Source organism: Oncorhynchus nerka, linkage group LG9a (assembly GCF_034236695.1).
Source record: "Oncorhynchus nerka isolate Pitt River linkage group LG9a, Oner_Uvic_2.0, whole genome shotgun sequence".
In the NCBI taxonomy this organism is placed as follows: domain Eukaryota; kingdom Metazoa; phylum Chordata; class Actinopteri; order Salmoniformes; family Salmonidae; genus Oncorhynchus; species Oncorhynchus nerka.
This window is the reverse complement of record NC_088404.1, coordinates 8,349,933-8,373,714: the sequence shown is the minus strand read 5'-3', so window position 1 is coordinate 8,373,714 and position 23,782 is coordinate 8,349,933. Positions and strand designations below refer to the sequence as shown.

General features: G+C 36.1%; 1 protein-coding gene across 1 annotated transcript in view; it reads left to right on the top strand.

Moving 5' to 3' along the window:
* The window catches only part of LOC115116187 (potassium/sodium hyperpolarization-activated cyclic nucleotide-gated channel 3-like), a 65,598-nt gene that overhangs the window by 21,488 nt on the left and 20,328 nt on the right, over positions 1 to 23,782 (top strand). The window lies entirely within an intron of this gene.

Genomic DNA, 23,782 nt, shown 5'->3' with positions numbered 1-23,782 from the left:
TTAAAGGAGGTAGGAAGGTAGGGAGTAGGAAGAAGGAGGTAGGATGTAGGGAGGTTGGTGGTTAGGGAGGTAGTAGGTAGGGAGGTGTTAGGTAGGGTAGGAGGAGGTAGGATGTAGGGAGGTAGGGAGAAGGGAGGTGGGGGATAGGAGGTAGAGGTAGGGAGAGAGAGCTTGAGGAGAGGCTTGAGGAGTCCCGGAGGTGGGGTTTGAGGAGCCCAGGAGGTGGGGTTTGAGGAGCCCAGGAGGTGGGGCTTGGGGAGCCCAGGAGCTGGGGCTTGAGGAGTCCCGGAGGTGGGGTTTGAGGATCCCAGGAGGTGGGGTTTGAGGATCCCAGGAGGTGTGGCTTGAGGAGTCCAGGAGCTGGGGCTTGAGGAGCCCAGGAGGTAGGGTGTGAGGAGCCCAGGAGGTGGGGCTTGGGAACGATTGGGGCCAATTCCATTTAAACTCTGTCAACTGGAAGGAAACTGACATTCCAAAAACCAATTTTCCTGAATTGGAATTTGAGTTGACTAATTCATGAATGGACTGAATTAAACTGGAATTGACCCCAACCCTGGACAGGATGCAGTGATCTTCTACTCTCTTACTCAGAGTGTGATATGGGGATTCCCCCAGTCATCGTAACCACTCAACCATAGACCTACCTGCATTGAGTCCTCCCAATGTGCTGCTGTAAGATTTCAGCTACAGTACCTTTATTACACACTGCTGGTTCAGAGATTAAAGATATGATGCTAGTTTAGATTCTCGATCTGTTATATTTGCATTAAGGGAGGATTTTAGTAATAGAGGTGTAATTGATTAAGCATCCGGTAAACTCCATCCGGTAAACTCCATCCCAGTAAACTCCATCCGGTAAACTCCATCCCAGTAAACTCCATCTGGTAAACTCCATCCGGTAAACGCCATCCGGTAAACGCCATCCGGTAAACTCCATCTGGTAAACTCCATCCGGTAAACCCCATCTGGTAAACTCCATCTGGTAAACTCCATCCGGTAAACTCCATCCGGTAAACTCCATCCGGTAAACTCCATCCGGTAAACTCCATCTGGTAAACTCCATCTGGTAAACTCCATCCGGTAAACTCCATCCGGTAAACTCCATCTGGTAAACTCCATCCGGTAAACTCCATCTGGTAAACTCCATCCGGTAAACTCCATCCGGTAAACTCCATCTGGTAAACTCCATCCGGTAAACTCCATCTGGTAAACTCCATCCGGTAAACTCCATCTGGTAAACTCCATCCGGTAAACTCCATCTGGTAAACTCCATCTGGTAAACTCCATCTGGTAAACTCCATCCGGTAAACTCCATCCGGTAAACTCCATCCGGTAAACTCCATCCGGTAAACTCCATCTGGTAAACTCCATCCGGTAAACTCCATCCGGTAAACTCCATCCGGTAAACTCCATCTGGTAAACTCCATCCGGTAAACTCCATCCGGTAAACTCCATCCGGTAAACTCCATCTGGTAAACTCCATCCGGTAAACTCCATCCGGTAAACTCCATCCGGTAAACTCCATCCGGTAAACTCAAGGTGTGGGTACCGTAGACATCATGGACTTAAAGGTCCAATTACAGCTGTTTAAAAAAAAATCTCAATATTAAAAAAAAAAATTCGGTAACAATTAGGTGACTTTACGGTGTCTTTGTTTTTAATTAACATGTTAACATGTCCCAAAAGAAACAAAAATAGGAGGGGAAAACTGAAAATCTGTTGTTATTGGCAGAGAGGTTAGGAACTCTCTTTCTTATTGGTCTGTTAACTAATTTACCGCATGGTGATGTCACCGTGGAAAGCCAAAACTCCATCCCCACCAAAACTGTAATTTCTGGATAAAAAAATAAAATAAACAGCTTTTACACTAAAAGGGCATTATCATAATTTTCACAAAATTATTCCAACCTCGTAGAGTGTGGAAATATATATAAAATCCAGGAAAATCTCATTTTGAATACACTGGGCCTTTAAATCCAATCATCATGAATATGCACACACCCACTAACACAAACACTGACAGAGCCACACACACTTGCCTTTGCTGGCTGCAGAGAAGAGGCTAGAAGTGTTCTCAGTGTGATCTTTACCACTGGCAGGAGAGGGACTCAGATTAACAACACTGTGATGTATGAGGAAAGGGACTCAGATGATAGACTGGTGTTTAGTAGTATGTAGTAGTATTTAGTGGTGTTTAGTGGTGTTTAGTAGTTTTTAGTGGTGTTTAGTAGTATTTAGTGGTGTTTAGCAGTATTTAGTGAAGTGTTCTCAGTGGAATCTTTACCACAGGCAGGAGAGGGACTCAGATTAACAACATGTGATGTGGTCTATGGGGGAGAGGGACTCAGATTAACAACATGTGATGTGGTCTATGGGGGAGAGGGACTCAGATTAACAACATGTGATGTGGTCTATGGGGAGAGGGACTCAGATTAACAACATGTGATGTGGTCTATGGGGGAGAGGGACTCAGATTAACAACATGTGATGTGGTCTATGGGGGAGAGGGACTCAGATTAACAACATGTGATGTGGTCTATGGGGGAGAGGGACTCAGATTAACAACATGTGATGTGGTCTATGGGGAGAGGGACTCAGATTAACAACATGTGATGTGGTCTATGGGGAGAGGGACTCAGATTAACAACATGTGATGTGGTCTATGGGGGAGAGGGACTCAGATTAACAACATGTGATGTGGTCTATGGGGAGAGGGACTCAGATTAACAACATGTGATGTGGTCTATGAGGAGAGGGACTCAGAATAACAACAGTGTGATGTATGAGGAAAGGGACTCAGATGATAGACTGGTGTTTAGTAGTATGTAGTAGTATTTAGTGGTGTTTAGTGGTATTTAGTAGTTTTTAGTGGTGTTTAGTAGTATTTAGTGGTGTTTAGCAGTATTTAGTGAAGTGTTCTCAGTGGAATCTTTACCACAGGCAGGAGAGGGACTCAGATTAACAACATGTGATGTGGTCTATGGGGGAGAGGGACTCAGATTAACAACATGTGATGTGGTCTATGGGGGAGAGGGACTCAGATTAACAACATGTGATGTGGTCTATGGGGAGAGGGACTCAGATTAACAACATGTGATGTGGTCTATGGGGGAGAGGGACTCAGATTAACAACATGTGATGTGGTCTATGGGGAGAGGGACTCAGATTAACAACATGTGATGTGGTCTATGGGGAGAGGGACTCAGATTAACAACATGTGATGTGGTCTATGGGGGAGAGGGACTCAGATTAACAACATGTGATGTGGTCTATGGGGAGAGGGACTCAGATTAACAACATGTGATGTGGTCTATGGGGGAGAGGGACTCAGATTAACAACATGTGATGTGGTCTATGGGGGAGAGGGACTCAGATTAACAACATGTGATGTGGTCTATGGGGAGAGGGACTCAGATTAACAACATGTGATGTGGTCTATGGGGAGAGGGACTCAGATTAACAACATGTGATGTGGTCTATGGGGGAGAGGGACTCAGATTAACAACATGTGATGTGGTCTATGGGGAGGGGGACTCAGATTAACAACATGTGATGTGGTCTATGAGGAGAGGGACTCAGAATAACAACAGTGTGATGTATGAGGAAAGGGACTCAGATGATAGACTGGTGTTTAGTAGTATGTAGTAGTATTTAGTGGTGTTTAGTGGTGTTTAGTAGTATTTAGTGATGTTTAGTAGTATTTAGAGGTGTTTAGGGGTGTTTAGTGGTGTTTAGGGGTGTTTCGTGGTGTTTAGTGGTGTTTAGTGATGTTTAGTAGTGTTTAGTGGTGTTTAGTGGTGTTTAGTGGTGTTTAGTGGTGTTTAGTGATCTTTAAGTAGTGTTTAGTGGTGTTTAGGGGTGTTTAGTGGTGTTTAGTAGTATTTAGTAGTATTTAGTGGTGTTTAGGGGTGTTTAGTGGTATTTAGTGGTGTTTAGTAGTGTTTAGAGGTGTTTAGTGGTGTTTAGTAGTGTTTAGAGGTGTTTAGGGGTGTTTAGTGGTGTTTAGTGGTGTTTAAGGGTGTTTCGTGGTGTTTAGTGGTGTTTAGTGGTATTTAGGGGTGTTTAGTGATGTTTAGTAGTATTTAGTAGTATTTAGTGGTGTTTAGTGGTGTTTAGTGATCTTTAAGTAGTGTTTAGTGGTGTTTAGGGGTGTTTAGTAGTATTTAGTGGTGTTTAGTGGTGTTTAATAGTATTTAGTAGTATTTAGTGTTGTTTAGTGGTGTTTAGTAGTTTTTAGTGGTGTTTAGTAGCATTTAGTGGTGTTTAGTGGTGTTTAGTAGCATTTAGTGATGTTTAGTAGTGTTTAGTAGTATTTAGTGGTGTTTAGTAGTATTTAGTGGTGTTTAGTAGTATTTAGTGATGTTTAGTGGTGTTTAGTAGTATTTAGTGGTGTTTAGTAGTATGTAGTAGTATTTAGTGATGTTTAGTAGTGTTTAGTGGTGTTTAGTAGTATTTAGTGGTGTTTAGTGATGTTTAAGTAGTGTTTAGTATTGTTTAGGGGTGTTTAGTGGTGTTTAGTGGTGTTTAGGGGTGTTTAGTAGTATTTAGTGGTGTTTAGTAGTGTTTAGAGGTGTTTAGTGGTGTTTAGTAGTGTTTAGAGGTGTTTAGGGGTGTTTAGTGGTGTTTAGTGGTGTTTAGTGGTGTTTGGGGTGTTTCGTGGTGTTTAGTGGTGTTTAGTGGTGTTTAGGGGTGTTTAGTGGTGTTTAGGGTGTTTAGTGGTGTTTAGTGGTATTTAGTGATCTTTAAGTAGTGTTTAGTGGTGTTTAGTGGTGTTTAGTGATCTTTAAGTAGTGTTTAGTGGTGTTTAGTGGTGTTTAGTGGTGTTTAGTGATCTTTAAGTAGTGTTTAGTGGTGTTTAGTGGTGTTTAGTAGTATTTAGTAGTATTTAGTGGTGTTTAGTGGTGTTTAGTAGTGTTTAGTGGTGTTTAGTAGTATTTAGTAGTATTTAGTGGTGTTTAGTGGTGTTTAGTGATCTTTAAGTAGTGTTTAGTGGTGTTTAGGGGTGTTTAGTAGTATTTAGTGGTGTTTAGTGGTGTTTAATAGTATTTAGTAGTATTTAGTGGTGTTTAGTGGTGTTTAGTAGTTTTTAGTGGTGTTTAGTAGCATTTAGTGGTGTTTAGTAGTTTTTAGTGATGTTTAGTGGTGTTTAGTAGCATTTAGTGATGTTTAGTAGTGTTTAGGGGTGTTTAGTGGTGTTTAGTAGTATTTAGTGGTGTTTAGTAGTATTTAGTGATGTTTAGTGGTGTTTAGTAGTATTTAGTGGTGTTTAGTAGTATGTAGTAGTATTTAGTGATGTTTAGTAATGTTTACGGGTGTTTAGTGGTGTTTAGTAGTATTTAGTGGTGTTTAGTGATGTTTAAGTAGTGTTTAGTATTGTTTAGGGGTGTTTAGTGGTGTTTAGTGGTGTTTAGGGGTGTTTAGTAGTATTTAGTGGTGTTTAGTAGTGTTTAGTGATGTTTAAGTAGTGTTTAGTATTGTTTAGGGGTGTTTAGTGGTGTTTAGTGGTGTTTAGGGGTGTTTAGTAGTATTTAGTGGTGTTTAGTAGTGTTTAGTGATGTTTAAGTAGTGTTTAGTATTGTTTAGGGGTGTTTAGTGGTGTTTCGTGGTGTTTAGTAGTGTTTAGTGGTGTTTAGTAGTATTTAGTGGTGTTTAGTGGTGTTTAGTGATCTTTAAGTAGTGTTTAGTGGTGTTTAGGGGTGTTTAGTAGTATTTAGTGGTGTTTAGTGGTGTTTAGTAGTATTTAGTGGTGTTTAGTGATGTTTAAGTAGTGTTTAGTATTGTTTAGGGGTGTTTAGTGGTGTTTAGTGGTGTTTAGGGTGTGTTTAGTAGTATTTTAGTGGTGTTTAGTAGTGTTTAGTGATGTTTAAGTAGTGTTTAGTATTGTTTAGGGGTGTTTAGTGGTGTTTAGTGGTGTTTAGGGGTGTTTAGTAGTATTTAGTGGTGTTTAGTAGTGTTTAGTGATGTTTAAGTAGTGTTTAGTATTGTTTAGGGGTGTTTAGTGGTGTTTCGTGGTGTTTAGTAGTGTTTAGTGGTGTTTAGTAGTATTTAGTGGTGTTTAGTGGTGTTTAGTGATCTTTAAGTAGTGTTTAGTGGTGTTTAGTAGTATTTAGTAGTATTTAGTGGTGTTTAGTGGTGTTTAGTGATCTTTAAGTAGTGTTTAGTGGTGTTTAGGGGTGTTTAGTAGTATTTAGTGGTGTTTAGTGGTGTTTAATAGTATTTAGTAGTATTTAGTGGTGTTTAGTGGTGTTTAGTAGTTTTTAGTGGTGTTTAGTAGCATTTAGTGGTGTTTAGTAGTTTTTAGTGATGTTTAGTGGTGTTTAGTAGCATTTAGTGATGTTTAGTAGTGTTTAGGGGTGTTTAGTGGTGTTTAGTAGTATTTAGTGGTGTTTAGTAGTATTTAGTGATGTTTAGTGGTGTTTAGTAGTATTTAGTGGTGTTTAGTAGTATGTAGTAGTATTTAGTGATGTTTAGTAATGTTTACGGGTGTTTAGTGGTGTTTAGTAGTATTTAGTGGTGTTTAGTGATGTTTAAGTAGTGTTTAGTATTGTTTAGGGGTGTTTAGTGGTGTTTAGTGGTGTTTAGGGGTGTTTAGTAGTATTTAGTGGGTTTAGTAGTGTTTAGTGATGTTTAAGTAGTGTTTAGTATTGTTTAGGGGTGTTTAGTGGTGTTTAGTGGTGTTTAGGGGTGTTTAGTAGTATTTAGTGGTGTTTAGTAGTGTTTAGTGATGTTTAAGTAGTGTTTAGTATTGTTTAGGGGTGTTTAGTGGTGTTTCGTGGTGTTTAGTAGTGTTTAGTGGTGTTTAGTAGTATTTAGTGGTGTTTAGTGGTGTTTAGTGATCTTTAAGTAGTGTTTAGTGGTGTTTAGGGGTGTTTAGTAGTATTTAGTGGTGTTTAGTGGTGTTTAGTAGTATTTAGTGGTGTTTAGTGATGTTTAAGTAGTGTTTAGTATTGTTTAGGGGTGTTTAGTGGTGTTTAGTGGTGTTTAGGGGTGTTTAGTAGTATTTAGTGGTGTTTAGTAGTGTTTAGTGATGTTTAAGTAGTGTTTAGTATTGTTTAGGGGTGTTTAGTGGTGTTTAGTGGTGTTTAGGGGTGTTTAGTAGTATTTAGTGGTGTTTAGTAGTGTTTAGTGATGTTTAAGTAGTGTTTAGTATTGTTTAGGGGTGTTTAGTGGTGTTTCGTGGTGTTTAGTAGTGTTTAGTGGTGTTTAGTAGTATTTAGTGGTGTTTAGTGGTGTTTAGTGATCTTTAAGTAGTGTTTAGTGGTGTTTAGGGGTGTTTAGTAGTATTTAGTGGTGTTTAGTGGTGTTTAATAGTATTTAGTAGTATTTAGTGTTGTTTAGTGGTGTTTAGTAGTTTTTAGTGGTGTTTAGTAGCATTTAGTGGTGTTTAGTGGTGTTTAGTAGCATTTAGTGATGTTTAGTAGTGTTTAGGGGTGTTTAGTGGTGTTTAGTAGTATTTAGTGGTGTTTAGTAGTATTTAGTGGTGTTTAGTAGTATTTAGTGATGTTTAGTGGTGTTTAGTAGTATTTAGTGGTGTTTAGTAGTATGTAGTAGTATTTAGTGATGTTTAGTAGTGTTTAGGGGTGTTTAGTGGTGTTTAGTAGTATTTAGTGGTGTTTAGTGATGTTTAAGTAGTGTTTAGTATTGTTTAGGGGTGTTTAGTGGTGTTTAGTGGTGTTTAGTAGTATTTAGTGGTGTTTAGTAGTGTTTAGAGGTGTTTAGTGGTGTTTAGTAGTGTTTAGAGGTGTTTAGGGGTGTTTAGTGGTGTTTAGTGGTGTTTAGTGGTGTTTGGGGGTGTTTAGTGGTGTTTAGTGGTGTTTAGTGGTGTTTGGGGGTGTTTCGTGGTGTTTAGTGGTGTTTAGGGGTGTTTAGGAGTATTTAGTGGTGTTTAGTGGTGTTTAGTGGTGTTTAGTGATCTTTAAGTAGTGTTTAGTGGTGTTTAGGGGTGTTTAGTGGTGTTTAGTAGTATTTAGGAGTATTTAGTGGTGTTTAGTGGTGTTTAGTAGTGTTTAGTGGTGTTTAGTAGTATTTAGTGGTGTTTAGTGGTGTTTAGTGATCTTTAAGTAGTGTTTAGTGGTGTTTAGGGGTGTTTAGTAGTATTTAGTGGTGTTTAGTGGTGTTTAATAGTATTTAGTAGTATTTAGTGTTGTTTAGTGGTGTTTAGTACTTTTTAGTGGTGTTTAGTAGCATTTAGTGGTGTTTAGTGGTGTTTAGTAGCATTTAGTGATGTTTAGTAGTATTTAGTGGTGTTTAGTAGTATTTAGTGATGTTTAGTGGTGTTTAGTAGTATTTAGTGGTGTTTAGTAGTATGTAGTAGTATTTAGTGATGTTTAGTAGTGTTTAGGGGTGTTTAGTGGTGTTTAGTAGTATTTAGTGGTGTTTAGTGATGTTTAAGTAGTGTTTAGTATTGTTTAGGGGTGTTTAGTGGTGTTTAGTGGTGTTTAGGGGTGTTTAGTAGTATTTAGTGGTGTTTAGTAGTGTTTAGAGGTGTTTAGTGATGTTTAGTAGTGTTTAGAGGTGTTTAGGGGTGTTTAGTGGTGTTTAGTGGTGTTTAGTAGTATTTAGTGATGTTTAGTGGTGTTTAGTAGCATTTAGTGATGTTTAGTAGTGTTTAGGGGTGTTTAGTGGTGTTTAGTAGTATTTAGTGGTGTTTAGTAGTATTTAGTGATGTTTAGTGGTGTTTAGTAGTATTTAGTGGTGTTTAGTAGTATGTAGTAGTATTTAGTGATGTTTAGTAATGTTTCGGGTGTTTAGTGGTGTTTAGTAGTATATAGTGGTGTTTAGTGATGTTTAAGTAGTGTTTAGTATTGTTTAGGGGGTGTTTAGGGTGTTTAGTGGTGTTTTGGTGGGGTGTTTAGTAGTATTTAGTGGTGTTTAGTAGTGTTTAGTGATGTTTAAGTAGTGTTTAGTATTGTTTAGGGTGTTTAGTGGTGTTTAGTGGTGTTTAGGGTGTTTAGTAGTATTTAGTGGTGTTTAGTAGTGTTTAGTGATGTTTAAGTAGTGTTTAGTATTGTTTAGGGGTGTTTAGTGGTGTTTCGTGGTGTTTAGTAGTGTTTAGTGGTGTTTAGTAGTATTTAGTGATGTTTAGTGTTGTTTAGGGGTGTTTAGTAGTGTTTAGTGGTATTTAGTAGTATTTAGTGATGTCTAAGTAGTGTTTAGTGTTGTTTAGTGGTGTGTAGTAGTATTTAGTGGTGTTTAGTGGTGTGTAGTAGTGTTTAGTGGTGTTTAGTAGTATTTAGTGATGTTTAGTGTTGTTTAGGGGTGTTTAGTAGTATTTAGTGGTATTTAGTAGTATTTAGTGATGTCTAAGTAGTGTTTAGTGGTGTTTAGTAATATGTAGTAGTATTTAGTGGTGTTTAGTGATATTTAGGGGTGTTTAGTGGTTTTTAGTAGTTTTTAGTAGTGTTTAGTGGTGTTTAGGGGTGTTTAGTGGTGTTAGTAGTATTTAGTGGTGTTTAGTGGTGTTTAGAAATATGTAGTAGTATTTAGTGGTGTTTAGTAGTTTAGTAATATTTAGTGATATTTAGGGGTGTTTAGTGGTTTTAGTAGTTTTTAGTAGTATTTAGTGGTGTTTAGGGGTGTTTAGTGGTGTTTAGTGTTTAGTGGTGTTTAGTAGTATTTAGTGTGTTTAGTGTTTAGTGGTGTTTAGTAGTGTTTAGTGATGTTTAGTGGTGTTTAGTAGTGTTTAGTAGTATTTAGTGGTGTTTAGGGGTGTTTTGTAATGTTTTTAGTGTTTAGTAGTATTTAGTGGTGTTTAGTGTTTTTAGGGGTGTTTAGTGATGTAGTAGTGTTTAGAGGTGTTTAGTAGTATTTAGTGGTGTTTAGTGGTGTTTAGTAGTGTTTAGTAGTGTTTAGTAGTATTTAGTGGTGTTTAGTAGTGGTGTTTAGTAGTATTTAGTGGTGTTTAGTGGTGTTTAGTTTAGTAGTGTTTAGTAGTGTTTAGGGGTGTTTAGTAGTGTTTAGTGGTGTTTAGTAGTGTTTTAGTAGTATTTAGTAGTGTTTAGTGGTGTTTAGTAGTGTTTAGTAGTGTTTAGTGTTTAGGGTGTTTTAGTGTTTAGTGGTGTTTAGTGGTGGTGTTTAGTAGTGTTTAGTGGTGTTTAGTGGTGTTTAGTGGTGTTTAGTAGTATTTAGTAGGTGTTTAGTAGTGTTTAGTGGTGTTTAGTGGTGTTTAGTAGTGTTTAGTGGTGTTTAGTAGTATTTAGTGGTGTTTAGTGGTGTTTAGTGTGTTTAGTGGTGTTTAGTGGTGTTTAGTGTTTAGTGATGTTTAGTGTAGTTTAGTGGGGTGGGTGTTTAGTGGTGTTTAGTGGTGTTTAGTGGTGTAGTGTTTAGTTTAGGTGTTTAGTAGTGGTGTTTAGTAGTGTTTAGTGGTGTTTAGTGATCTTTAAGTAGTGTTTAGTGGTGTTTAGGGGTGTTTAGTGGTGTTTAGTAGTATTTAGTAGTATTTAGTGGTGTTTAGTAGTGTTTAGTAGTAGTGTTTAGGGTGTTTGGTGTTTTAGTAGAGGTGTTTAGTAGTGTTTAGTGGTGTTTAGTGGTGTTTAGTAGTTTAGTATTTAGTAGGTGTTTAGTGGTGTTTAGTTTAAAGGTGTTTAGTAGTGTTTAGTAGTATTTAGTGGTGTTTAAGTAGTGTTTAGTAGTAGTATTTAGTGTTGTTTAGTGGTGTTTAGTGGTGTTTAGTAGTATTTAGTGGTGTTTAGTGATGTTTAAGTGGTGTTTTATTGTTTAGGGGTGTTTAGTAGCATTTAGTGATGTTTAGTAGTGTTTAGGGGTGTTTAGTGGTGTTTAGTAGTATTTAGTGGTGTTTAGTAGTATTTAGTGGTGTTTAGTAGTATTTAGTGGTGTTTAGTAGTATTTAGTAGTATTTAGTGATGTTTAGTAGTGTTTAGTGGTGTTTAGTAGTATTTAGTGGTGTTTAGTGATGTTTAAGTAGTGTTTAGTATTGTTTAGGGGTGTTTAGTGGTGTTTAGTGGTGTTTAGGGGTGTTTAGTAGTATTTAGTGGTGTTTAGTAGTGTTTGATGTTTAAGTATGTTTAGAGGTGTGTTTAGTGGTGTTTAGTAGTGTTTTAGTGTTTAAGTGTTTAGGGGTGTTTAGGGGTGTTTAGGGTGTTTAGTGGTGTTTAGTGGTGTTTAGTTTAGTAGTGTTTAGTGGTGTGGTGTTTAGTGGTGTTTAGTGGTGTTTAGTGGTGTTTAGTGGTGTTTAGGGTGTTTAGTGGTGTTTAGTGGTATTTAGTGATCTTTAGTAGTGTTTAGTGGTGTTTAGTGGTGTTTAGTGATCTTTAGTAGTGTAGTGTTTAGTGGTGTTTAGATCTTTGTAGTGTTTAGTGGTGTTTAGTGATGTTTAAGTAGTGTTTAGTGGTGTTTAGGGTGTGTTTAGTGGTGTTTAGTAGTATTTAGTAGTATTTAGTGGTGTTTAGTGGTGTTTAGTGATCTTTAAGTAGTGTTTAGTGGTGTTTAGGGGTGTTTAGTAGTATTTAGTGGTGTTTAGTGTGTGTTTAAGTGTTTAGTAGTGTTTAGTGTATTTAGTGGTGTTTAGTGGTGTTTATAGGTGTTTAGGGTGTTTAGTGGTGTTTAGTGGTGTTTAGTAGTATTGGTGTTTTAGTTTTAGTTTAGTGTTTAGGGGTGTTTAGTAGTTTTAGTGATGTTTAAGTGTTTAGGGGTGTTTAGTGGTGTTTAGTGGTGTTTAGTAGTATTTAGTGGTGTTTAGTAGTGTTTAGGGTTTAGTGTATTTAGTGGTGTTTATGTTTAGTAGTGTTTTATAGTGTTTGGTGTTTAGTAGTAGTGGTGTTTTAGTGATGTTTAGTGGTGTTTAGTAGTATTTAGTGGTGTTTAGTTAGTGGTGTTTAGTAGTATTTAGTGTGTTTAGTAATGTGTGGTGTTTAGTGGTGTTTAGGGTGTTTAGTGGTGTTTTGGTGTTTAGTAGTATTTAGTGGTGTTTAGTATGTTTAGTAGTGTTTAGTATTGTTTAGGGGTGTTTAGTGGTGTTTAGTGGTGTTTAGGGGTGTTTAGTAGTTTATTTAGTGGTGTTTAGTTTAGTGTTTAGTGATGTTTAAGTAGTGTTTAGTATAGTGTTTAGGGTGTTTAGTGGTGTTTAGTGGTGTTTAGTGGTGTTTAGGGGTGTTTAGTGGTGTAGTATTTAGTGGTGTTTAGTAGTGTTTAGTGATGTTTAAGTAGTGTTTAGTGATGTTTTTGTTTAGGGGTGTTTAGTGGTGTTTAGTAGTGTTTAGTGTTTAGTGTTTAGTGGTGTTTAGTGGTGTTTAGTAGTATTTAGTGTTTAGTGTGTTTAGTGTTTAGTGGTGTTTAGTGGTGTTTTTCTTTAAGTAGTGTTTAGTGGTGTTTAGGGGTGTTTAGTAGTATTTAGTGGTGTTTAGTGGTGTAGTATTTAGTGGTGTTTAGTGGTGTTTAGTATTTAGTGTTGTTTAGTGGTGTTTTAGTGTTTAGTGATGTTTAAGTGGTGTTTAGTAGCATTTTATGTTTAGGTGTTTAGTGGTGTTTAGTAGTATTTAGTGTGTTTAGTAGTGTTTAGTGATGTTTAGTGGTGTTTAGTAGTGTTAGTAAGGTAGTAGTGTTTAGTAGTATGTGTAGTATTTAGTGATGTTTAGTGGTGTAGTGTTTAGTGGTGTTTAGTAGTATTTAGTGGTGTTTAGTGGTGTTTAAGTAGTGTTTAGTATTGTTTAGGGGTGTTTAGTGGTGTTTAGTATTTGGTGTTTTAGTATTTAGTGGTGTTTAGTAGTGTTTAGTTTAGGTGTTTAGTGGTGTTTAGTAGTGTTTAGAGTGGTGTTTAGGGGTGTTTAGTAGTATTTAGTAGTGTTTTAGTGGTGTTTTAGTGGTGTTTGGTGTTTAGGTGTTTTAGTTTGGTGTTTAGTGTGTGTTTAGTGGTGTTTAGTGGTGTTTGTTTAGTGGTGTTTAGGGGTGTTTAGGGGTGTTTAGTGGTATTTAGTGATCTTTAAGTAGTGTTTAGTGGTGTTTAGTGGTGTTTAGTGATCTTGGTGTTTAGTAGTGTTTAGTGGTGTTTAGTGGTGTTTAGTGGTGTTTAGTGATCTTTAAGTAGTGTTTAGTGGTGTTTAGGGGTGTTTAGTGGTGTTTAGTAGTATTTAGTAGTGTTTAGTGGTGTTTAGTGGTGTTTAGTGATCTTTAAGTAGTGTTTAGTGGTGTTTAGTGTTTAGGGTGTTTAGTAGTATTTAGTGGTGTTTAGTGGTGTTTAATAGTATTTAGTAGTATTTAGTGGTGTTTAGTGGTGTTTAGTAGTTTTAGTGGTGTTTAGTATTTAGCATTTAGTGGTGTTTAGTAGTTTTTAGTGATGTTTAGTGGTGTTTAGTAGCATTTAGTGATGTTTAGTAGTGTTTAGGGGTGTTTAGTGGTGTTTAGTAGTATTTAGTGGTGTTTAGTAGTGTTTAGTGATGTTTAGTGGTGTTTAGTAGTATTTAGTGGTGTTTAGTAGTATGTAGTAGTATTTAGTGATGTTTAGTAATGTTTAGTAGGTGTGTTTAGTGGTGTTTAGTAGTATATAGTGGTGTTTAGTGATGTTTAAGTAGTGTTTAGTATTGTTTAGGGGTGTTTAGTGGTGTTTAGTGGTGTTTAAGGGGTGTTTAGTAGTATTTAGTGGTGTTTAGTAGTGTTTAGTGATGTTTAAGTAGTGTTTAGTATTGTTTAGGGTGTTTAGTGGTGTTTAGTGGTGTTTAGGGGTGTTTAGTAGTATTTAGTGGTGTTTAGTAGTGTTTAGTGATGTTTAAGTAGTGTTTAGTATTGTTTAGGGGTGTTTTAGTGGTGTTTCGTGGTGTTTAGTAGTGTTTAGTGGTGTTTAGTAGTATTTAGTGATGTTTAGTGTTGTTTAGGGGTGTTTAGTAGTGTTTAGTGGTATTTAGTAGTATTTAGTGATGTTAAGTAGTGTTTAGTGTTGTTTAGTGGTGTTTAGTAGTATTTAGTGGTGTTTAGTGGTGTGTAGTAGTGTTTAGTGGTGTTTAGTAGTATTTAGTGATGTTTAGTGTTGTTTAGGGGTGTTTAGTAGTATTTAGTGGTATTTAGTAGTATTTAGTGATGTCTAAGTAGTGTTTAGTGGTGTTTAGTAATATGTAGTGGTGTTTAGTGGTGTTTAGTGGTGTTTAGTGGTGTTTAGTAATATGTAGTAGTATTTAGGGGTGTTTAGTGGTGTTTAGTAGTATGTAGTAGTATTTAGTGGTGTTTAGTAGTGTTTAGTGGTGTTTAGTAATATGTAGTAGTATTTAGTGGTGTTTAGTCGTATGTAGTAGTATTTAGTGATATTTAGGGGTGTTTAGTGGTTTTAGTAGTTTTTAGTAGTGTTTAGTGGTGTTTAGGGGTGTTTAGTGGTGTGTAGTAGTATTTAGTGGTGTTTAGTGGTGTTTAGAAATATGTAGTAGTATTTAGTGGTGTTTAGTAGTATGTAGTAGTATTTAGTGTATTTAGGGGTGTTTATTGGTTTTTAGTAGTTTTAGTAGTATTTAGTGGTGTTTAGGGGTGTTTAGTGGTGTTTAGTGGTGTTTAGTAGTATTTAGTGGTGTTTAGTGGTGTTTAGTGATGTTTAGTGGTGTTTAGTAGTATTTAGTGGTGTTTAGTAGTGTTTAGGGGTGTTTAGTGGTGTTTAGTGGTGTTTAGTGGTGTTTAGTAGTATTTAGTGGTGTTTAGTAGTGTTTAGGGGTGTTTAGTGGTGTTTAGTAGTGTTTAGTGGTGTTTAGTAGTATTTAGTGGTGTTTAGGGGTGTTTTGTAATGTTTAGTAGTGTTTAGTGGTGTTTAGTAGTATTTAGTGGTGTTTAGTAGTATTTAGTGGTGTTTAGTGGTGTTTAGGGGTGTTTAGTGATGTTTAGTAGTGTTTAGAGGTGTTTAGTAGTATTTAGTGGTGTTTAGTGGTGTTTAGTGGTGTTTAGTAGTATTTAGTGGTGTTTAGTAGTATTTAGTGGTGTTTAGTGGTGTTTAGTAGTGTTTAGTGGTGTTTAGTAGTATTTAGTGGTGTTTAGTGGTGTCTAGTGGTGTTTGGGGGTGTTTAGTGGTGTTTAGTAGTGTTTAGGGGTGTTTAGTAGTGTTTAGTGGTGTTTAGTGGTGTTTAGTAGTGTTTAGGGGTGTTTAGTAGTGTTTAGTGGTGTTTAGTGGTGTTTAGTGGTGTTTAGTAGTGTTTAGGGGTGTTTAGTGGTGTTTAGGGGTGTTTAGTGGTGTTTAGTGGTGTTTAGTAGTATGTAGTAGTATTTAGTGGTGTTTAGTGGTGTTTAGTGATGTTTAGTAGTATGTAGTAGTATTTAGTAGTGTTTAGGGGTGTTTAGTGGTGTTTAGTAGTGTTTAGTAGTATTTAGTGATGTTTAGTAGTATTTAGAGGTGTTTAGGGGTGTTTAGTGGTGTTTAGGGGTGTTTCGTGGTGTTTAGTGGTGTTTAGGGGTGTTTAGTGGTGTTTAGTGGTGTTTAGTAGTATGTAGTAGTATTTAGTGGTGTTTAGTGGTGTTTAGTGATGTTTAGTAGTATGTAGTAGTATTTAGTAGTGTTTAGGGGTGTTTAGTGGTGTTTAGTAGTGTTTAGTAGTATTTAGTGATGTTTAGTAGTATTTAGAGGTGTTTAGGGTGTTTAGTGGTGTTTAGGGTGTTTAGTGGTGTTTAGTGGTGTTTAGTGATGTTTAGTAGTGTTTAGTGGTGTTTAGTGGTGTTTAGTGGTGTTTAGTGGTGTTTAGTGATCTTTAAGTAGTGTTTAGTGGTGTTTAGGGGTGTTTAGTGGTGTTTAGTAGTATTTAGTAGTATTTAGTGGTGTTTAGGGGTGTTTAGTGGTATTTAGTGGTGTTTAGTAGTGTTTAGAGGTGTTTAGTGGTGTTTAGTAGTGTTTAGAGGTGTTTAGGGTGTTTTGGTGTTTAGTGGTGTTTAAGGGTGTTTCGTGGTGTTTAGTGGTGTTTAGTGGTATTTAGGGGTGTTTAGTGGTGTTTAGTAGTATTTAGTAGTATTTAGTGGTGTTTAGTGGTGTTTAGTGATCTTTTAGTAGTGTTTAGTGGTGTTTAGGGGTGTTTAGTAGTATTTAGTGGTGTTTAGTGGTGTTTAATAGTATTTAGTAGTATTTAGTGTTGTTGAGTGGTGTTTAGTGGTGTTTAGTAGCATTTAGTGGTGTTTAGTGATGTTTAGTAGTGTTTAGTATTGTTTAGGGGTGTTTAGTAGCATTTAGTGATGTTTAGTAGTGTTTAGGGGTGTTTAGTGGTGTTTAGTAGTATTTAGTGGTGTTTAGTAGTATTTAGTGGTGTTTAGTAGTATTTAGTGGTGTTTAGTAGTATGTTTAGTATTTAGTGATGTTTAGTAGTGTTTAGTAGTGTTTAGTAGTATTTAGTGGTGTTTAGTGATGTTTAAGTAGTGTTTAGTATTGTTTAGGGGTGTTTAGTGGTGTTTAGTGGTGTTTAGGGGTGTTTAGTAGTATTTAGTGGTGTTTAGTAGTGTTTAGTGATGTTTAAGTAGTGTTTAGAGGTGTTTAGGGGTGTTTAGTGGTGTTTAGTGGTGTTTAGTGGTGTTTGGGGGTGTTTCGTGGTGTTTAGAGGTGTTTAGTGGTGTTTAGTAGTGTTTAGAGGTGTTTAGGGGTGTTTAGTGGTGTTTAGTGGTGTTTAGTGGTGTTTGGGGGTGTTTCGTGGTGTTTAGTGGTGTTTAGTGGTGTTTAGGGGTGTTTAGTGGTGTTTAGGGGTGTTTAGTGGTGTTTAGTGGTATTTAGTGATCTTTAAGTAGTGTTTAGTGGTGTTTAGTGGTGTTTAGTGATCTTTAAGTAGTGTTTAGTGGTGTTTAGTGGTGTTTAGTGGTGTTTAATGATCTTTAAGTAGTGTTTAGTGGTGTTTAGGGGTGTTTAGTGGTGTTTAGTAGTATTTAGTAGTATTTAGTGGTGTTTAGTGGTGTTTAGTGATCTTTAAGTAGTGTTTAGTGGTGTTTAGGGGTGTTTAGTAGTATTTAGTGGTGTTTAGTGGTGTTTAGTGGTGTTTAGTGGTGTTTAGTGATCTTTAAGTAGTGTTTAGTGGTGTTTAGGGGTGTTTAGTGGTGTTTAGTAGTATTTAGTAGTATTTAGTGGTGTTTAGGGGTGTTTAGTGGTATTTAGTGGTGTTTAGTAGTGTTTAGAGGTGTTTAGTGGTGTTTAGTAGTGTTTAGAGGTGTTTAGGGGTGTTTAGTGGTGTTTAGTGGTGTTTAAGGGTGTTTCGTGGTGTTTAGTGGTGTTTAGTGGTATTTAGGGGTGTTTAGTGGTGTTTAGTAGTATTTAGTAGTATTTAGTGGTGTTTAGTGGTGTTTAGTGATCTTTAAGTAGTGTTTAGTGGTGTTTAGGGGTGTTTAGTAGTATTTAGTGGTGTTTAGTGGTGTTTAATAGTATTTAGTAGTATTTAGTGTTGTTTAGTGGTGTTTAGTGGTGTTTAGTAGTATTTAGTGGTGTTTAGTGATGTTTAAGTAGTGTTTAGTATTGTTTAGGGGTGTTTAGTAGCATTTAGTGATGTTTAGTAGTGTTTAGGGGTGTTTAGTGGTGTTTAGTAGTATTTAGTGGTGTTTAGTAGTATTTAGTGGTGTTTAGTAGTATTTAGTGGTGTTTAGTAGTATGTAGTAGTATTTAGTGATGTTTAGTAGTGTTTAGTGGTGTTTAGTAGTATTTAGTGGTGTTTAGTGATGTTTAAGTAGTGTTTAGTATTGTTTAGGGGTGTTTAGTGGTGTTTAGTGGTGTTTAGGGGTGTTTAGTAGTATTTAGTGGTGTTTAGTAGTGTTTAGAGGTGTTTAGTGGTGTTTAGTAGTGTTTAGAGGTGTTTAGGGGTGTTTAGTGGTGTTTAGTGGTGTTTAGTGGTGTTTGGGGGTGTTTCGTGGTGTTTAGTGGTGTTTAGTGGTGTTTAGGGGTGTTTAGTGGTGTTTAGGGGTGTTTAGTGGTGTTTAGTGGTATTTAGTGATCTTTAAGTAGTGTTTAGTGGTGTTTAGTGGTGTTTAGTGATCTTTAAGTAGTGTTTAGTGGTGTTTAGTGGTGTTTAGTGGTGTTTAGTGATCTTTAAGTAGTGTTTAGTGGTGTTTAGGGGTGTTTAGTGGTGTTTAGTAGTATTTAGTAGTATTTAGTGGTGTTTAGTGGTGTTTAGTGATCTTTAAGTAGTGTTTAGTGGTGTTTAGGGTGTTTAGTAGTATTTAGTGGTGTTTAGTGGTGTTTAATAGTATTTAGTAGTATTTAGTGGTGTTTAGTGGTGTTTAGTAGTTTTTAGTGGTGTTTAGTAGCATTTAGTGGTGTTTAGTAGTTTTAGTGATGTTTAGTGGTGTTTAGTAGCATTTAGTGATGTTTAGTAGTGTTTAGGGGTGTTTAGTGGTGTTTAGTAGTATTTAGTGGTGTTTAGTAGTATTTAGTGATGTTTAGTGGTGTTTAGTAGTATTTAGTGGTGTTTAGTAGTATGTAGTAGTATTTAGTGATGTTTAGTAATGTTTACGGGTGTTTAGTGGTGTTTAGTAGTATTTAGTGGTGTTTAGTGATGTTTAAGTAGTGTTTAGTATTGTTTAGGGGTGTTTAGTGGTGTTTAGTGGTGTTTAGGGGTGTTTAGTAGTATTTAGTGGTGTTTAGTAGTGTTTAGTGATGTTTAAGTAGTGTTTAGTATTGTTTAGGGGTGTTTAGTGGTGTTTAGTGGTGTTTAGTGGTGTTTAGGGGTGTTTAGTAGTATTTAGTGGTGTTTAGTAGTGTTTAGTGATGTTTAAGTAGTGTTTAGTATTGTTTAGGGGTGTTTAGTGGTGTTTCGTGGTGTTTAGTAGTGTTTAGTGGTGTTTAGTAGTATTTAGTGGTGTTTAGTGGTGTTTAGTGATCTTTAAGTAGTGTTTAGTGGTGTTTAGGGGTGTTTAGTAGTATTTAGTGGTGTTTAGTGGTGTTTAATAGTATTTAGTAGTATTTAGTGTTGTTTAGTGGTGTTTAGTAGTTTTTAGTGGTGTTTAGTAGCATTTAGTGGTGTTTAGTGGTGTTTAGTAGCATTTAGTGATGTTTAGTAGTGTTTAGTGATGTTTAGTGGTGTTTAGTAGTATTTAGTGGTGTTTAGTAGTATGTAGTAGTATTTAGTGATGTTTAGTAGTGTTTAGGGGTGTTTAGTGGTGTTTAGTAGTATTTAGTGGTGTTTAGTGATGTTTAAGTAGTGTTTAGTATTGTTTAGGGGTGTTTAGTGGTGTTTAGTGGTGTTTAGTAGTATTTAGTGGTGTTTAGTAGTGTTTAGAGGTGTTTAGTGGTGTTTAGTAGTGTTTAGAGGTGTTTAGGGGTGTTTAGTGGTGTTTAGTGGTGTTTAGTGGTGTTTGGGGGTGTTTAGTGGTGTTTAGTGGTGTTTAGTGGTGTTTAGGGGTGTTTAGTGGTGTTTAGGGGTGTTTAGGGGTGTTTAGTGGTATTTAGTGATCTTTAAGTAGTGTTTAGTGGTGTTTAGTGGTGTTTAGTGATCTTCAAGTAGTGTTTAGTGGTGTTTAGTGGTGTTTAGTGGTGTTTAGTGATCTTTAAGTAGTGTTTAGTGGTGTTTAGGGGTGTTTAGTGGTGTTTAGTAGTATTTAGTAGTATTTAGTGGTGTTTAGTGGTGTTTAGTGATCTTTAAGTAGTGTTTAGTGGTGTTTAGGGTGTTTAGTAGTATTTAGTGGTGTTTAGTGGTGTTTAATAGTATTTAGTAGTATTTAGTGGTGTTTAGTGGTGTTTAGTAGTTTTAGTGGTGTTTAGTAGCATTTAGTGGTGTTTAGTAGTTTTTAGTGATGTTTAGTGGTGTTTAGTAGCATTTAGTGATGTTTAGTAGTGTTTAGGGGTGTTTAGTGGTGTTTAGTAGTATTTAGTGGTGTTTAGTAGTATTTAGTGATGTTTAGTGGTGTTTAGTAGTATTTAGTGGTGTTTAGTAGTATGTAGTAGTATTTAGTGATGTTTAGTAATGTTTACAGGTGTTTAGTGGTGTTTAGTAGTATATAGTGGTGTTTAGTGATGTTTAAGTAGTGTTTAGTATTGTTTAGGGTGTTTAGTGGTGTTTAGTGGTGTTTAGGGGTGTTTAGTAGTATTTAGTGGTGTTTAGTAGTGTTTAGTGATGTTTAAGTAGTGTTTAGTATTGTTTAGGGTGTTTAGTGGTGTTTAGTGGTGTTTAGGGGTGTTTAGTAGTATTTAGTGGTGTTTAGTAGTGTTTAGTGATGTTTAAGTAGTGTTTAGTATTGTTTAGGGTGTTTAGTGGTGTTTCGTGGTGTTTAGTAGTGTTTAGTGGTGTTTAGTAGTATTTAGTGATGTTTAGTGTTGTTTAGGGGTGTTTAGTAGTGTTTAGTGGTATTTAGTAGTATTTAGTGATGTCTAAGTAGTGTTTAGTGTTGTTTAGTGGTGTGTAGTAGTATTTAGTGGTGTTTAGTGGTGTGTAGTAGTGTTTAGTGGTGTTTAGTAGTATTTAGTGATGTTTAGTGTTGTTTAGGGGTGTTTAGTAGTATTTAGTGGTATTTAGTAGTATTTAGTGATGTCTAAGTAGTGTTTAGTGGTGTTTAGTAATATGTAGTGGTGTTTAGTGGTGTTTAGTGGTGTTTAGTGGTGTTTAGTAATATGTAGTAGTATTTAGGGGTGTTTAGTGGTGTTTAGTAGTATGTAGTAGTATTTAGTGGTGTTTAGTGGTGTTTAGTGGTGTTTAGTAATATGTAGTAGTATTTAGTGGTGTTTAGTCGTATGTAGTAGTATTTAGTGATATTTAGGGGTGTTTAGTGGTTTTTAGTAGTTTTTAGTAGTGTTTAGTGGTGTTTAGGGGTGTTTAGTGGTGTGTAGTAGTATTTAGTGGTGTTTAGTGGTGTTTAGAAATATGTAGTAGTATTTAGTGGTGTTTAGTAGTATGTAGTAGTATTTAGTGATATTTAGGGGTGTTTATTGGTTTTTAGTAGTTTTTAGTAGTATTTAGTGGTGTTTAGGGGTGTTTAGTGGTGTTTAGTGGTGTTTAGTAGTATTTAGTGGTGTTTAGTGGTGTTTAGTGATGTTTAGTGGTGTTTAGTAGTATTTAGTGGTGTTTAGTAGTGTTTAGGGGTGTTTAGTGGTGTTTAGTGGTGTTTAGTGGTGTTTAGTAGTATTTAGTGGTGTTTAGTAGTGTTTAGGGGTGTTTAGTGGTGTTTAGTAGTGTTTAGTGGTGTTTAGTAGTATTTAGTGGTGTTTAGGGGTGTTTTGTAATGTTTAGTAGTGTTTAGTGGTGTTTAGTAGTATTTAGTGGTGTTTAGTAGTATTTAGTGGTGTTTAGTGGTGTTTAGGGGTGTTTAGTGATGTTTAGTAGTGTTTAGAGGTGTTTAGTAGTATTTAGTGGTGTTTAGTGGTGTTTAGTGGTGTTTAGTAGTATTTAGTGGTGTTTAGTAGTATTTAGTGGTGTTTAGTGGTGTTTAGTAGTGTTTAGTGGTGTTTAGTAGTATTTAGTGGTGTTTAGTGGTGTCTAGTGGTGTTTAGGGGTGTTTAGTGGTGTTTAGTAGTGTTTAGGGGTGTTTAGTAGTGTTTAGTGGTGTTTAGTGGTGTTTAGTAGTGTTTAGGGGTGTTTAGTAGTGTTTAGTGGTGTTTAGTGGTGTTTAGTGGTGTTTAGTGGTGTTTAGTAGTGTTTAGGGGTGTTTAGTGGTGTTTAGGGGTGTTTAGTGGTGTTTAGTGGTGTTTAGTAGTATGTAGTAGTATTTAGTGGTGTTTAGTGGTGTTTAGTGATGTTTAGTAGTATGTAGTAGTATTTAGTAGTGTTTAGGGGTGTTTAGTGGTGTTTAGTAGTGTTTAGTAGTATTTAGTGATGTTTAGTAGTATTTAGAGGTGTTTAGGGGTGTTTAGTGGTGTTTAGGGGTGTTTCGTGGTGTTTAGTGGTGTTTAGTGATGTTTAGTAGTGTTTAGTGGTGTTTAGTGGTGTTTAGTGGTGTTTAGTGATCTTTAAGTAGTGTTTAGTGGTGTTTAGGGGTGTTTAGTGGTGTTTAGTAGTATTTAGTAGTATTTAGTGGTGTTTAGGGGTGTTTAGTGGTATTTAGTGGTGTTTAGTAGTGTTTAGAGGTGTTTAGTGGTGTTTAGTAGTGTTTAGAGGTGTTTAGGGGTGTTTAGTGGTGTTTAGTGGTGTTTAAGGGTGTTTCGTGGTGTTTAGTGGTGTTTAGTGGTATTTAGGGGTGTTTAGTGGTGTTTAGTAGTATTTAGTAGTATTTAGTGGTGTTTAGTGGTGTTTAGTGATCTTTAAGTAGTGTTTAGTGGTGTTTAGGGGTGTTTAGTAGTATTTAGTGGTGTTTAGTGGTGTTTAATAGTATTTAGTAGTATTTAGTGTTGTTTAGTGGTGTTTAGTAGTTTTTAGTGGTGTTTAGTAGCATTTAGTGGTGTTTAGTGGTGTTTAGTAGCATTTAGTGATGTTTAGTAGTGTTTAGGGGTGTTTAGTGGTGTTTAGTAGTATTTAGTGGTGTTTAGTAGTATTTAGTGATGTTTAGTGGTGTTTAGTAGTATTTAGTGGTGTTTAGTAGTATGTAGTAGTATTTAGTGATGTTTAGTAGTGTTTAGTGGTGTTTAGTAGTATTTAGTGGTGTTTAGTGATGTTTAAGTAGTGTTTAGTATTGTTTAGGGGTGTTTAGTGGTGTTTAGTGGTGTTTAGGGGTGTTTAGTAGTATTTAGTGGTGTTTAGTAGTGTTTAGAGGTGTTTAGTGGTGTTTAGTAGTGTTTAGAGGTGTTTAGGGTGTTTAGTGGTGTTTAGTGGTGTTTAGTGGTGTTTGGGGGTGTTTCGTGGTGTTTAGTGGTGTTTAGTGGTGTTTAGGGGTGTTTAGTGGTGTTTAGGGTGTTTAGTGGTGTTTAGTGGTATTTAGTGATCTTTAAGTAGTGTTTAGTGGTGTTTAGTGGTGTTTAGTGATCTTTAAGTAGTGTTTAGTGGTGTTTAGTGGTGTTTAGTGGTGTTTAGTGATCTTTAAGTAGTGTTTAGTGGTGTTTAGGGGTGTTTAGTGGTGTTTAGTAGTATTTAGTAGTATTTAGTGGTGTTTAGTGGTGTTTAGTGATCTTTAAGTAGTGTTTAGTGGTGTTTAGGGGTGTTTAGTAGTATTTAGTGGTGTTTAGTGGTGTTTAATAGTATTTAGTAGTATTTAGTGGTGTTTAGTGGTGTTTAGTAGTTTTTAGTGGTGTTTAGTAGCATTTAGTGGTGTTTAGTAGTTTTTAGTGATGTTTAGTGGTGTTTAGTAGCATTTAGTGATGTTTAGTAGTGTTTAGGGGTGTTTAGTGGTGTTTAGTAGTATTTAGTGGTGTTTAGTAGTATTTAGTGATGTTTAGTGGTGTTTAGTAGTATTTAGTGGTGTTTAGTAGTATGTAGTAGTATTTAGTGATGTTTAGTAATGTTTACGGGTGTTTAGTGGTGTTTAGTAGTATTTAGTGGTGTTTAGTGATGTTTAAGTAGTGTTTAGTATTGTTTAGGGGTGTTTAGTGGTGTTTAGTGGTGTTTAGGGGTGTTTAGTAGTATTTAGTGGTGTTTAGTAGTGTTTAGTGATGTTTAAGTAGTGTTTAGTATTGTTTAGGGGTGTTTAGTGGTGTTTAGTGGTGTTTAGGGGTGTTTAGTAGTATTTAGTGGTGTTTAGTAGTGTTTAGTGATGTTTAAGTAGTGTTTAGTATTGTTTAGGGGTGTTTAGTGGTGTTTCATTTACATTTACATTTAAGTCATTTAGCAGACGCTCTTATCCAGAGCGACTTACAAATTGGTGCATTCACCTTATGACCTCCAGTGGAACAGTAGTGCATCTAAATCTTTTCAGGGGAGGGGGTGAGAGGGATTACTTTATCCTATCCTAGGTATTCCTTAAAGAGGTGGGGTTTCAGGTGTCTCCGGAAGGTGGTGATTGACTCCGCTGTCCTGGCGTCGTGAGGGAGTTTGTTCCACCATTG